General features: G+C 48.3%; 1 protein-coding gene and 1 long non-coding RNA gene across 6 annotated transcripts in view; one reads left to right on the top strand and one right to left on the bottom strand.

The window, feature by feature from the left end:
• Positions 1-1320: 1320 nt before the first annotated feature.
• The window catches only part of LOC144168841 (tRNA (uracil-5-)-methyltransferase homolog B-like), a 39072-nt gene continuing 27460 nt past the window's right edge, over positions 1321-12932 (top strand). For 4 of the 5 annotated variants that reach the window (XM_077697827.1, XM_077697826.1, XM_077697825.1 and 1 more), the window contains exons 1-3: positions 1321-1554; positions 1616-1784; positions 11939-11993. The gene's annotated coding sequence lies outside the window, so the exon portion shown is untranslated. Of the gene's footprint in view, positions 1555-1615; positions 1785-5604; positions 7200-11938; positions 11994-12932 lie in introns of those variants that run through there. The other variant, XM_077697828.1, reaches the window with a different exon arrangement.
• On the bottom strand, positions 3382-5602 carry LOC144168842 (uncharacterized). The gene is made up of 2 exons (XR_013322257.1): positions 5266-5602; positions 3382-4832 (listed from the first exon to the last, which is right to left on the bottom strand). It is a non-coding gene; the product is annotated as an uncharacterized LOC144168842 (long non-coding RNA).

Here is a 12932-nt window from a genome sequence, read left to right as displayed (position 1 = left end):
GGCGATGAGGCGCGCCGTAGTGGAGGGCTCCGGATTAATTTTGACGACCGACCACCTGGGAATCTTTATCGTGCGCCGAAATCTCGTACACATGGGCGTTTTTGCTTTTCGCCTCCATCAGCAAAGCGGCCGCAACGGCCGGGAATCGAACCCGTGACCTCGTGCTCAGCAGCGCAACGCCTTAGCCACTGAGCCAACGCGGCGGGTCGATTCGTCGGCATTCCACTGTGCACGTTACTTTGTTGACTGCCTTCTGCGCCGCTAAATAAATAAATAAATAAATAAATAAATAAATAAATAAATAACAGGCATTCACTGCTTAGCGTGGCCTTGGTATTAGCGTACCTTATAAGTTGTAGTGATTTCCCATGACTACTTTTCTGTTTGCTTGCTGGAAGTTATTGTCGCCATTCGACAAGACCTTTAATATTGACGTCAATCTAGACGGAAGGGCGATTACTAGTATACGCTGTGAGTTGCGGCCTTTGGAAATACCTTGTTGAGAAAAGGGTACACGGATGGCAAATTAAGAGGAAAAGCCATGTCGATAACCAAGAGCACTCGCCAAGCGCGGCAGTGAAGTCCAGTTCAGTGATACCCTTTGTAAACCGGCGAGGATTTATTTACCCATCACGTTCACAGCTACTTACATCAAAGAGCTCTGCATCACGTTTGCAGTAAGTTGCATGGAATGAACACAGGATGGAAAGTATCTGTTATTCTTTCTTGAGTTTTTTATTTAAACATACGGAAATATTAAATCACATCTCCCAGCGGCAGGATACCATAGATACGCATAAACATAAGCGTCGTAAACGAACGAAACGCAATGCAAGGCATCGCCTTCTCACAACGGCTTCTTGTAAAGTAGGTTTTTGAGTGCTCGTCGTCTGCTTCGCCGCAGCTCTCGAGCAGACGACACGCGCGCGAACCTACAGCGCCCCTCAGCGATTTCACAGCAGCCGGTCGAGGTGGTTCAAAGAAAAAAAAAAACTTTCTATAAATTAACGGCAGCAGACAAAAAAAAAAAGCAACGTTGCTATTAACAGTAGCGCTACGGACGTGCGGCGAGTAATGTTATTTCTACCTATTACTACAACATTATTATAGAAGTATTTTAGCGCTTGTCAGAACCCTTATCCGGGCGTCCGCGAACTGTCCAGAAGATAAACTATAGCGGCTACTACTTTATCGTTTTGTGAAATAAAGTTTTGCATTTATCTCTTTTTTTGTTTAAACATTTATATAGCCGGTCGTGGTTTAAACATGCGATTGCCACCCACAGTTTATTTCATTATCATCATCAGCCGGCTGTCCATGTGCTTTCTTTTCCCGACTTTCCTGAATGCATTGGCGGGTTTTCGGAAGTTCTGCCAGTTCTGCTTAGTGCAACTCTAGCACTCTAGTACAACCAGTAAAGCATTGCTGTTGTCGTTTGTAGGACGTCGGGATAAGCGCCTTGCAAGAGCTGGCCGTGTTCAAATGTGCGCAGTGTTCATTCGTAAGGACGCACGCGTGGACGACCGTGCGATGGCTTCGCGCAGCACCCCGAAGGTGAGCGCGAGTGCGACGATACGCTCGCACGCGCTGAGGTGCTTTTTTCTTATTGCTGCAGGGCGGTTCCCGTGATCGAGGACCCCTGCCGCGTCGGTGCCTCCTCGCGAACCGCCCGCCAAGCAGGCCCAGCTGCTCCGAACAGCCGACGACGAGCGAGAGAAGGCCGAGGCCCGCCGTCTGAAGCTGCGCCAGAAGTGCCGCTTCGATGACGGCAGCAAATACGAAAAGTGAGGCACAGAGCGCGCTGGGCATCGCCGAGGCCCAGATGCGCTCCTTAACACTCGAAAAAGTGGTTTTATTGGGGATGTAATCAAATATCAGCGCTTTCTACTGATCTTATTTTCCTGTCCATAGCCGTTTTGAGCAGTTCCTTGCCAGTCTGAAATTCCGCGGGGAAATAAAATACGCAGTGTGTCTAGAGTGCCGTCCGACGGCTCTTTAGCGGGGCCTTGCAGTGCCGTCCGACGGCGCTGCAAGCGTATGCTCCCGTGCCGTCCGGCCGGCCGGCCAGTCCGGCTGGTCTGACGCGTGAGCGGCGGAGCTTTCAGAACACGGCCAGCACCGCGCCTTCGAGGTTCAGTCGCCTAAAGATACCTATACGAAAGATAAGAAGTCCTTATGACGCACTAGCCAGATCAAGATCAGACGCTCGCGGATGGTTGGTTATATGACGTGTTAATCCCTGTGAGCAAGCGTGCCGAAACCAAGGTTCAATGTGCGCTCACCTAGTGACTCGAGCACGTCGGGCGCGCGACGCGTGTCGCGCGATGAGGCGGTGTTGGCACTTGCGACGAGAGCTGTTACCAGACCTGTACGACTTCCTTGGTGCTTCAACCATTTGCAGTCAAAGAAAATTATGTTACATGGACGCGACAAAGACAGGTAGAAATCACTTTGGAATAGTACCGTAATGGTACTGAAAGCATTGTGGGTTGCAAGAAGAGTCAAAAATAACGAACTCAAGCAGACACTTTTTAACATCTTATATTGCAGTGGGAAATATACACGTTTGCTTTCACGCCACAACATCTGTCATCTAGACCGCAAAGTTCACTTTTTTTCACAGACGCAGAAGTTCTGGCGCCTTTGAACTCCACGTTGAAGCCTTGAAACTCTATGGGTGTTTACTCCTCGCCGACAGAGGTACGACAAGGATGCAAGTCAGCCTACCGTCCCGCTATGACTTGCTTTGACAAGTCAAAGTAGTTTCTGCGCACTGATGAGTCCCACTTTGTTCGTATATTAGTACATGTGTACGCTGACGCAACTGACGAAAGGGCTGGTGAGCGCGGGATGCTGCTTGCCAGCCCAGCGAGCCCGCTTTGGTGGGCCGGGCCAACTTTGACCGGGAGGCAGCTCGCCACCGTTTGGCATTGCAGGTGCAAACAAACGTTTCGTTACCGGCTACGTCAGGTGACTCTGCAGCCTTAATCTACTATCCGGTTTTGCGATGTGGTCGCGCGACGAGGGACGAGCGATCGGCGCCGCCGTTGCAAAGCAACGAAAAGCGAAGGCCGCCTCATTGCTTTGCGACGTGACACATTGCATCTTGGTTTCGGCTCGTTTGCTCGCAGGGATAGCGGCTAAGCACTCGCGAGCGTCCGATGTTGAGCTGGCTGATGCGTCATGAGTAGAGACCGGAAGTTTAGGCACTAAAAAAACGGGTTTTAGGCGCCTATTGAAGGCGCTCAAAATTGAAATTTAGGCATATATAGGCACTAAGTACTACCATATAGGCATATATAGGCTCGAATAATATTTACTCAGGCGGCGTATTTCAGTGCAATTTTTCGGTTTAGAGTAAACACAGGCTACAAACATCGGTATTTTGAAAATGCAATTTTATTTTCTTCATAAAACACTCAAGGGTGACGATTTCAAGATATCTAGGGTGACGCAACACTGTGCGAAAGGCTGTGGAAGCAGTGGCAAACAAGCACCATCTCCAGGTTTTCGGGCTTGAAGTTGTGCCTTCTGTCAGTCAATATCGTCTTGTACGCAGAGAAAGAACGCTCCACATCCACTGAGGTTAGCGGAGCGTACTTGTACTTTGGCACGTTGGATGTTTTGATTCCATCTGGAATCGCGGTATGTCCGCCGCTCAAAACCTCAGACAGTTCCGTCAGCGTCGAAAATCCGGGATTTCTGTCCAACACAGACTTAAGCTTCTCTATAGCTCTGTCAGCAACCGGTCCCCTGGGAGCACTAGCGAACCTTTCCTGTGCGTCCAAAATCAGCTGAATATTTTCAGTCAGCGTTGTGCCCGAACTTTCAAGTTTCTGTATTGTTGTTGCCAAGAACGTGAAATGGGCACACAAATAGGCCAAGTCACATGCAAGTGTAACATCATGTAGAACCTTCTGGGCCCTTCTCACGGCGACACTCTCATCTTCAGCAAAGCTGCTTACAACAGCCTTGACACCGTTTAAGTGTTGGTTGTAGTATTCCACTGCCGTCAGCCAAGTTCCCCAGCGGGTAACAACAGGCTCCGGTGGAAGAGGTACACCCGGCAGCTGCTCCCTGAAAGCACGAACGCGGGAAGGAGCCTTGAGGAACACCGCCTTCCCTACAGCTATCAGTTCGTTGACCGAACTGAACGACTTTCGTAGCTCTTCACACACCCGATGAATCCCGTGAGCAAGACAAGGGACGTGCAATAGTTCTGGGTAAAAAACCTTGAGAAGTGCACCAGCCTTAAGCATATAAGCTGCTGCATCTGTGTAGAGCAGCAGTACTCGGTCGTCGTGGGCTCCGGAGGGGTACAGAAGCTTCAATGACGAGTTCACGAAGCGGGCGATGGTCTCTCCGCTAGTTTTTTCTAGCTCTTTTGAGCAAACCAGGAAGGGTGTTGTTTTCTCTTCTGCGTCAAGCTTTCCGACTACAAAGTGACCGAGTACTCGTCCGGTGACATCTGTCGTCTCGTCCACAGAAATCCAAATGTGGAATTCACCGATTTCTCTTCTAATTTCTTGTAGCGTCTTCTCGTACAGTGGTCGCAGGTACTCCTTGCGAAGAGTCGACTCTGATGGTACCTTTTGTTTGCAGTACTTTTGCAAGAAATTCTTGAAAGTCTTGTTTTCGATTTTCGCCCAAGGGATGTTAGCAGCGACTAATGCTTCGCACAGGTCAGCGCTGAATTCACTTTTTTTTCCTTGAGCAATACTTTCAGCCAGGAACGATTGTCTTGATGTCGACGGCTGGTTGCGCAGAGCATTGGCTTGATGCAGTGCTGTTCTTTCATGCTGCTGCAAGTGGAACTTTTTTTCACAGGGTACCTGCGCGAAGAAAACAGTAACGAAAACTAAGATATTGCGTAAGGCACGTGAAACGTTGCTAGTGTACTTTTGCTTTTAGTCATGTAGAGTTGTAAACCTGACAATAGCTCAAGGAATGGCGAAGTTGGCCAGCTGCGCAATAGCAGGTAACCGTTTTTAAAATCATGATGCTTATACAACAATCCGACCAACACTGTGCCGGAAATTTTCAATAAGGAAGCCAGTTCCCGAATTAGGTTGCAAACATTGCACAACAATGAATAGCAGTTACCGTAAAAAGTTCTTAAAACGCACATTATTGGCAAGTTCTGAGCATTCAGAATAAATTTAGCGCAAGCACTGTTGGAGGCGTCACGTTTACGGTTGGTCCAGTGTTCACGTCAAGTGCATGATATCGTTAATTAAGATCAAGTGGAAAGTATTGTATTCTCACCTGCTTTCCGCAGGGTTGGCAGAATACTGTTTCTCCGTCGACGGTGTAGCACTGCGATCCACTGGTCCATTGCCGGATAAGGACACTTTTCGGCGTCTTAATCTTCGGCATTCGTCGGCAGGCTTCGGACGGATTACGGAGAGAGCAGAAACGCCAACTACGCTGACGTGCTGGCTGTAGTGATAGGGTCAATAGGTTTTCTCTTAATCTTGCCACAAGCTAGCCTCGCGCTGCCTCTCTAGGGCACGCTCTAGCCTCGCCCGCGTGCAATCTGCGCTGCAATATTCTCGACACCAAACAAATCCGACCTTTTTTTTGGGGGGGGGGGGGGGGGGGGGATTCGCGAGCAATTTGTAATTGTTTTGCATTGTTTAGAAAGGCTTTTCGAAATCCCGTCCGAGGTAAATAAGTGGGAAAGGGTTCAGATTTATTTGCAATTTTTTAAGCAGAAGGAAAGGCGTGAAAGTCAATGTTGCGCATCTTGCCGAGAGAGTAGCTGTGCTTTCCCGCAGTACCGTCCTGGCCTTGAGAGGTAGGGCTTCCATTGGCCGGCTCCCTCGCAGGCTGGCGCTTGCGCGCTATCGTTGGGGGCGCTAGCAGACGACGCGCCGACGGAACCCGCAAGAATCTTTTTATGCCGCTAGCATTCAATAAAAACCCTTAAAAATGCTAAATACAACGTTTTCAATTGCTCTCTTGTTTTCTTCCAAACAAGCCAGTGCGAACCCATTTCCAACGCCAGCGCGCCTCGTCATTTTCATTACTTCATACCCCCATTCACAAACATACTGTTTTCTATACTCGCTGCACGCCGACTGGTTGGGGGACAACGCGTACTCTTTATTTTCACCTTGCATGCCTTGCAGACTAAATTCGACGAGACCATTCCTCAAAACACGTGTTCTCCTGTCTGTGACAAAACAATTTATGCCACTGTTAGCACTGTATTATTGCGCGAACAATATATAGGGCATTTCGGGTAATATTTCCGTCGCTACGCGTCACTCTGTCAAACAGCCAGCGACATAAACCCAAAAACGGTAAAGTGAGATAGCGCTTAGAGATCGCCGGCTGCGTGAGTGACGAGAGCGACGGTGCTAAGAATACTTTAACAGGAGTGCGACTGAGCGGCAGCTGCCTCTGCAGACGTGCCCGTCAGTCACGGGGAGTCTCGGCGGGTCTCTGTGACTCCTGCCACTGATTGCCCGCGTTGTATAATTATCGAGCACGCAGCCAGTTTAGGGTGGCAAACGAGGAAGAAATGAAAAATACTGCGGCTAATGGCGATACTGGCAGACTACAAAAGGAAAGACAGGCAGCCAAAGCCGCTGCTAGAGCGAGAAAACGAGACCGCTGAGATTATTAGAACGCTAAGCATGGTTGGCATAGTGTAGGAAGAAGATGATGATATTTTTGTGGTTATACGCTTTACTGAGTGGGGTGAAAGAAACTCTGCGTGGCGGATGTCTGAAGAGAAAGGAATGAGCATCGGGCGAGGCCTCAAGTTAGCAATGGAGAGAGACAAGATGCTCATGCATTCCCATCAGTCCAACAATAGATTTCCTTTTTTTCCATCGAGATATACGACTGATTGAGGCAAAGTCTGTACTCGACAGCACAAAAAAGGCATTTATAGGCGCTTAAAAGCTTGTATAGGCACGAACCTCAAAATAGGCACGTATAGGCACAATCAACTATTGCTTAAAATGTTCCCCTTCCTTTAGTTCATGCTTATATGTTAAATAGGCTCGATACGGACTGGAATAAAAAATAGGCATTTTGCCTAAAGTTCCGGTCTCTAGTCATGAGGAACTTCTTTTCTTTCGTGCTGGCCGTGTGCTGAGAGCTCCGTACAAGCCATTCAAGCGCCGGACCGGCCGGACGGCACGGGAGCATACGCTTGCAGCGCCGTCGGACGGCACTGCAAGGCCCAGGTAAAGAGCCGTCGGACGGCACTCTAGACACTGCGAATAAAATACAGAACTGCTTTCGGGCAGTTTTGAGCATTCTGAAGTGACCAATAAAAGAGGCCTTACGAATCCTGTATTAGATGGTGCAGAGTTGTAAAATGAGTAAAAGAAAAAAAATCTTAACTTAATTTCTGGGAACTAAGTAACGGCCAGCATAGCCAGTGTCATTAGAGCGAGGGAACAAACGTTAAGCTCCGTCAACACCAGAGTCGAAACCAACAAAATGTTTTCAGGAAAAGCTCGAGACAGGTAGAATATTGCTCTGTGTGTCGGCCACATACTGCAGGGTTTTGACATTCTCCGCTTCTGTTTCCAGGCCATCTATAATGAACTTAAAAATTATGAACGCATAAAAAATGAGCCAGATCGCTTCCCGGCCCCCTCTTGGCCTAGCACAGGGTTTTTTTTCAAGGGTTTCTATTAACGCAGGCTCCTCAGGCCCATCTGTATCCCTGGATGCCTTTGTCAATGCACCCTGCTCCCCGGTTGCACTGTTCTTCAGCAGGTTTCTCATCAAGTTAGAGGAGAGTGCTGTGCTTCTAGCAGGGACAAACTCATTAAGCTGAAAGCAGTAACAGATGTGACAGTGGCCTGAAGCAAAGCAAGGCCAGTCTTGGGCAGTAAATAGTAACTAGTAATGTGTTACCAGTAACTAGTTGCTTTTTTTAGTAGCATGTAACTGTAGCTAGTTACTTTTATGTTAAAGGAACTTGTAACTTTATTACTTTTACTTTTATATAGAGTAACTGCAACAGGAAATACCGTTAGAGTTACTTCCTTTTTTATAGAAAACTATCTGATAGCAACACTCGTAAAGGCCTGCGTACAGTTAGCGCTTTCTACTGTTCCAGACACCATTTACCTTTCCACAACATGGCTCCCCTCGCAGTTTAGGAGGGAAGGTTGCTTAGAGGAGGAATTATCTTCATGCAGAAGAGCGGGGTTGGTGGTTGTTCTTAGAGGTGGTGTCCTAAAGTATTCCGTTCATCTTGAGCGAACAGAAACAAGACAAAAAGAAAAGCAATGGGAAATTAGACCTCAGATAAGAGGGAAGCTCTCTTGTATGCCAACTTTGAGAAACAACTCACCCCAACGGTCCGTCCGATTCACCCTGCACCTCCTGAACCAGTTCACAGCAGTGCAAAGCCGGTTCCACCATCCCGCATAATCGGGGGAACCAGACCTGCAGCTTTCTCGCGTCTGCTTCTGCACCTCCTCTGCAGGGAGAGCAGGCAAAGCCATGGACTCGTCCTGCGCCCATCGGCACCACTTGTGACTGGAACGGCGCAGTTCAGGGGCCGCAAGCTTCACCACTGAAAGGAATGGCGAAGTGCTGCGCCTCCTGAACTGGTTGTCGTGGTGCAGGGGAAACGAACGGGCCCTTAGGTTACAATGAGTTCTGCAAATAAAGTCCCCGACACTAAGGGTGCATCAACAAAAAGGCTCATGCAACAAAATGATGCGTACAAAACGATTGTTGGTGTTTGGCTTGGGTGACGTTTTCTTTGTCTAGGCTTTTACCACGTGCAATTCTGACTACCCGCATGCCTTCGTACATTCATACCAAATAAACTCATGATTTGGTTTGTAATCGATTACTTAGTTTTATACAGTAATAGAAAAGTAATTACGTTACTTTTTCACAGTAAGTGTAACATGTTATTTTTAAAAATTGTGTAACTATAACTGTGATGGAGTTCCTTTTTTGCACTCGTTAAGTGTAACTGTAATGCAGCTACTTTTTACTGGTAATGTGCCCATGACTGAGCAAAGCCCTGTGTGAGTGATGTTGTTATTGAGCGACTTAGCAGCACCTTGCAGATTCCTTGACAACTTATTGGTGGCGTCAGGGGTTCCTCGGTGCCAACACAATTAAGAATTGTGGCCCCAGCGAAATGTCTTACGGGACTTTAAGAGGTGTTCGTCGTCTGTCATCCCACGCAGTGGTTGAAGCCGTCATCATTGAAAGTGACCGTGCCAGGGGGTGTCGGTACAGGGAGCAACCGCAACTCTCACTGCTCACGAGTAGAGCTTGGTAGCGGGCTTGGTAACCTTGCATGGTTGGCCAAGCTGCAGCTTGAAGTTCGCAAAGTACAGAGCAGGAAAAACACAGTGGCCACCTAATGGGATGAGCTCTGCCGCTGCGACTCCTGGCAGCTGAGTTGGAAGAGCGACTGCCTTCAATATGCTCTGGCCTTGGGTTTGTGCACCAGAAAAAGGCCAATTTTTTTAGGGGCGAAGCTCTTCTTGCGTCGCACCGTCGCCGTGTCCACTAGTTAAAGTCCCATTGACGCGGTGGCGCCCGGTTTCGATGCCATGACTCTCTGGCCGCAACGCGAGGTACGTGGCGGTCTTCCCACTGCGCTACAAACCAAGACAGGAGCATGTGCTACGAGCGCACCTTATGACCTCCCCTATGACTCATTCAGATGGTGCGCGCCATCTAGAAGAGGGGAAATGAAGTAGCGCATCATGACGCTAATGAGCGCTGACTGTTGGCACCTCGATGCCGGCACCTTCGTGTGTGGGGGATGCGCGTGAATTGAGGCACCCTCCAAATCGGAGCGGGCGCAGGATAATTGCATCGATACGTAAATAATAAACATCGTCTATATAAATGTACATACAATCACCCCTAGAACAGCGTGTCGAGTCTTTACATGATGTGTGGGCGAATGTTTCACGGTTTTACCGATAAGCATTGGAGCTTCGCCCCACTCATCATCATTCACTTCGTGGAGATGGCGGGATTTTTTTTTCTGTAGAAGTTCCCGAGGAGCCAAGTTTGCTTCTGTGAGGTTTGCACTCAGATATAAATTTCATTTCATGTGATTTGTGCATGTTGGGGCCCTTCATGGGTGCTTACACGTCTGCTTACATGAAACAGCAAGGTCAGCATACTTCATGCAATTAAAAAAAAGTTCGGTTGGCATGTTCGTGAGGGAGCAGTCAAGTGCATGATGCGTGAAAATGAACCGTCTGACTAAAAAGCAAGCAAAGAAGAATATATATACGTACCCTTCCCAAAAAACTTCTTTCTCAACATGAGTGCATTTTCTGAGAAAACTGAGATTTTGTGGACTGTTTACAGACATTTCTAAAGTTTTACGAATTCACAGCACTGCATGGCAATTTATTTCAATAAGAAATGGCTGGGAACCGAAGACTGATATCAGTGCTGTCTCAAAAACAACTTCGCTATAATTTACACAGGGGTTTTGAACTAACTGAGTGAAATTTGGGTTAGCTGAAGGTTTGGCAGCACGCTACTTTAGCTGGATGGTACCGTATAGCGGAATATAGGTCGAGATTTTTTACAGAAAAATTTGCCGAAAAGTCACCCCTCGACCTATATTGCAGTCACTGGCAGTTGTCATGTGGCGACCAGGCAGCCCATCGAGCCCATCGAAACCCCAAAGGCACCATCACCAACCACCATCAATCGGACACGACGCCATCTTTGTTTTGTTGCTTCTCTCGCTGTCAGCGAATGTGTGCGTGCTATTTTCTTCTTGCTCAAAATGAGTTTAGGCACTTGGTGCCAGTTCACAGCAGCATTTTAAAGAAAAGGTGGGGATTTTCCCAAGCCCACGATGTGTCCGCCTTGCGCCAGTTCGGTATCCCCAAAAGAAGTGGCTAGCCACGTTAGCTGAAGGGGCAGCTCTCGGTATGCAACGCTCGGAAGGCCTCGTTTCATGGGTGCTGCTCTGTGCACCTGCGCTGCTGTACAAAGGGGCAAATTTTGTCCGCTAGCGTCGTGCGATGTCTCCACGAATGGATACCACAAGATGTTTGCTGACCGCCTGCACAGACTGGCTGTCGCTCCGGTCTGCACACGAGTGCCCCATGCTTTGCGCTCGCTTCACGGTGACATGGTCTTGCGAGCGTTTAAGAAGTGCTGCGTAAGTAATTCCCTGGACTGCACCGAGGTCGACCTGCTGTGTGGGCGACAGCGAGCCAGAAGCGGTCGTCCGACGATACTTCAGACAGTTTTAAATGAGTAATCTGAGACGAAACAAGTTAGTCTCAATAAAACAATGGTTGGTACCTAATTATTTTTTTTGCATTTTTTGGCTACAAGGTAAGGGGGTCGACCTATATTTCGCATTATACGGTAGTATTCTGCAAGTTGGTGTTACCGAAGTTTGCGTAAAACTCAATACGGGTTTCTTCTGGGCAAATATGATACACTTGGTTTTAGATGCTTGGAGTCTCGCGCCCCACGCATGGTATTCCACATAGATAACTTATAGCATTGCAAGTCTCATTTGGGATGATAAACATGGCGCAGTCATCTTCGAAAGAGCCCATCCGAAATGGTGACTGGATTCAGCATGGAGTATTACTAATGTAAGTCAGAAAGTCGAACCTTGGGGCATTCCTGGTCATGTGTCTGAATGATCAGGAACGTACGTACTATCATAACACAACAGTGGCATGCAAACAACTGAATGCGAGACTCTTAGTGCATGCTGTGAGAGTAGTGATGGGAGGCATGTGGGGATTTCTGTGTGCAACCCCGAGTATGGCTTGACACTCGTTCAAAAAGACACTGGCCGGCCTATCTTATCAAAGTGGCCATCTTAAAGAGTAACAACGTGATTGGGGCGACACCTGCCCAGTCGTTGTGCGGACAGCGTGGGAAGTTGTCCTGAGCGATATGTTGTGTGTGCACTGACATTGTTGCGTCCATGTTGTTGCAGGTTGGCCATGGTGGTGACACCGCTTGGGAAGTACCCCTGCAATGAGCAGCTTTAGGTGAGTGGCCCTGTTTAGGGGTTATATGTTGCGGGTGTAAGATCCCGGGGACATTCTTTTTTTTGTAGACGTAGATGCCTTTGGCAGTGCCCGTATTGGGGCCACATGTGGATACCTATTAAGACGACAGAATTGGAAAATAAGAGACTTTCTCAAGATGCCAGTACTGTGCGTCGGATTTGGCCGTACTGGTTTCAGCCAAGTGGAAATTGTAATCAGTTGACTGAACACCTTTGCTGATTAAACAAGCACCTCGCTGGTGAAATGTCGCTCAGAAAAAGAACCTTGCGACAAGATGGCAGAGCAGTGGAATAAAAAACTGTGCGGATGTTGTTGTAAAAAAAGAAGGGCACTTGCTGAGCATTGGGGCAGCTGGTATTTTTTGTTGCAAGCACAGTGAACTGGCAAGGACTCATGGGACCTCACTCATGCTACACATTGAAATGAGCTTTCTTTTGTGTCCACGTCACACGCCTGAGGCAATGCACACCAACCAGAGTTTACCACGTGCCTGGTCTGTGTGAGGCTCACGTGTGGGAGGCTTTCCTGCACAGCTGTGGAGCCATGTGGGAAAAGTCAACCGGAGCGTGTGGTGCAAATGGCAAAGCTTAAGAGGCACTTAGGGCAAAGTCACTTTTTGTTTCAACTCAAAGGTCATGTGTTGCGTAGCCCTCTCAGCTTTTGCTTGTCAACCAACGATGCCTTGTTTGCTGAGAAAGAAATAATTAGAGCTGGCATTTCTCTGTGCCATTGCCCTTCCATTTTTGTCGTGACGTCTCCGAGCTCATCACGAAGCGGCCAGGGTCAGCCGATCTGCTTTTTCTGACGCTGGCCGTTTCACGCTAGTGGTCGACGGTAGGTGCAGTGGTCCCCAGCGTTCGCTCGCGTGCATGTATACTTTGACTGTGCTTGCACACAAAGTGAAACAGTTCCATGAAA

The sequence above is a fragment of the Haemaphysalis longicornis genome, unplaced genomic scaffold, assembly GCF_048455015.1.
Source record: "Haemaphysalis longicornis isolate Haplotype H1 unplaced genomic scaffold, Haemaphysalis longicornis Haplotype H1 scaffold_2, whole genome shotgun sequence".
Taxonomy (NCBI): domain Eukaryota; kingdom Metazoa; phylum Arthropoda; class Arachnida; order Ixodida; family Ixodidae; genus Haemaphysalis; species Haemaphysalis longicornis.
Note: the sequence above shows the minus strand (reverse complement) of the source record. Positions and strands in the feature narration are given on the sequence as shown.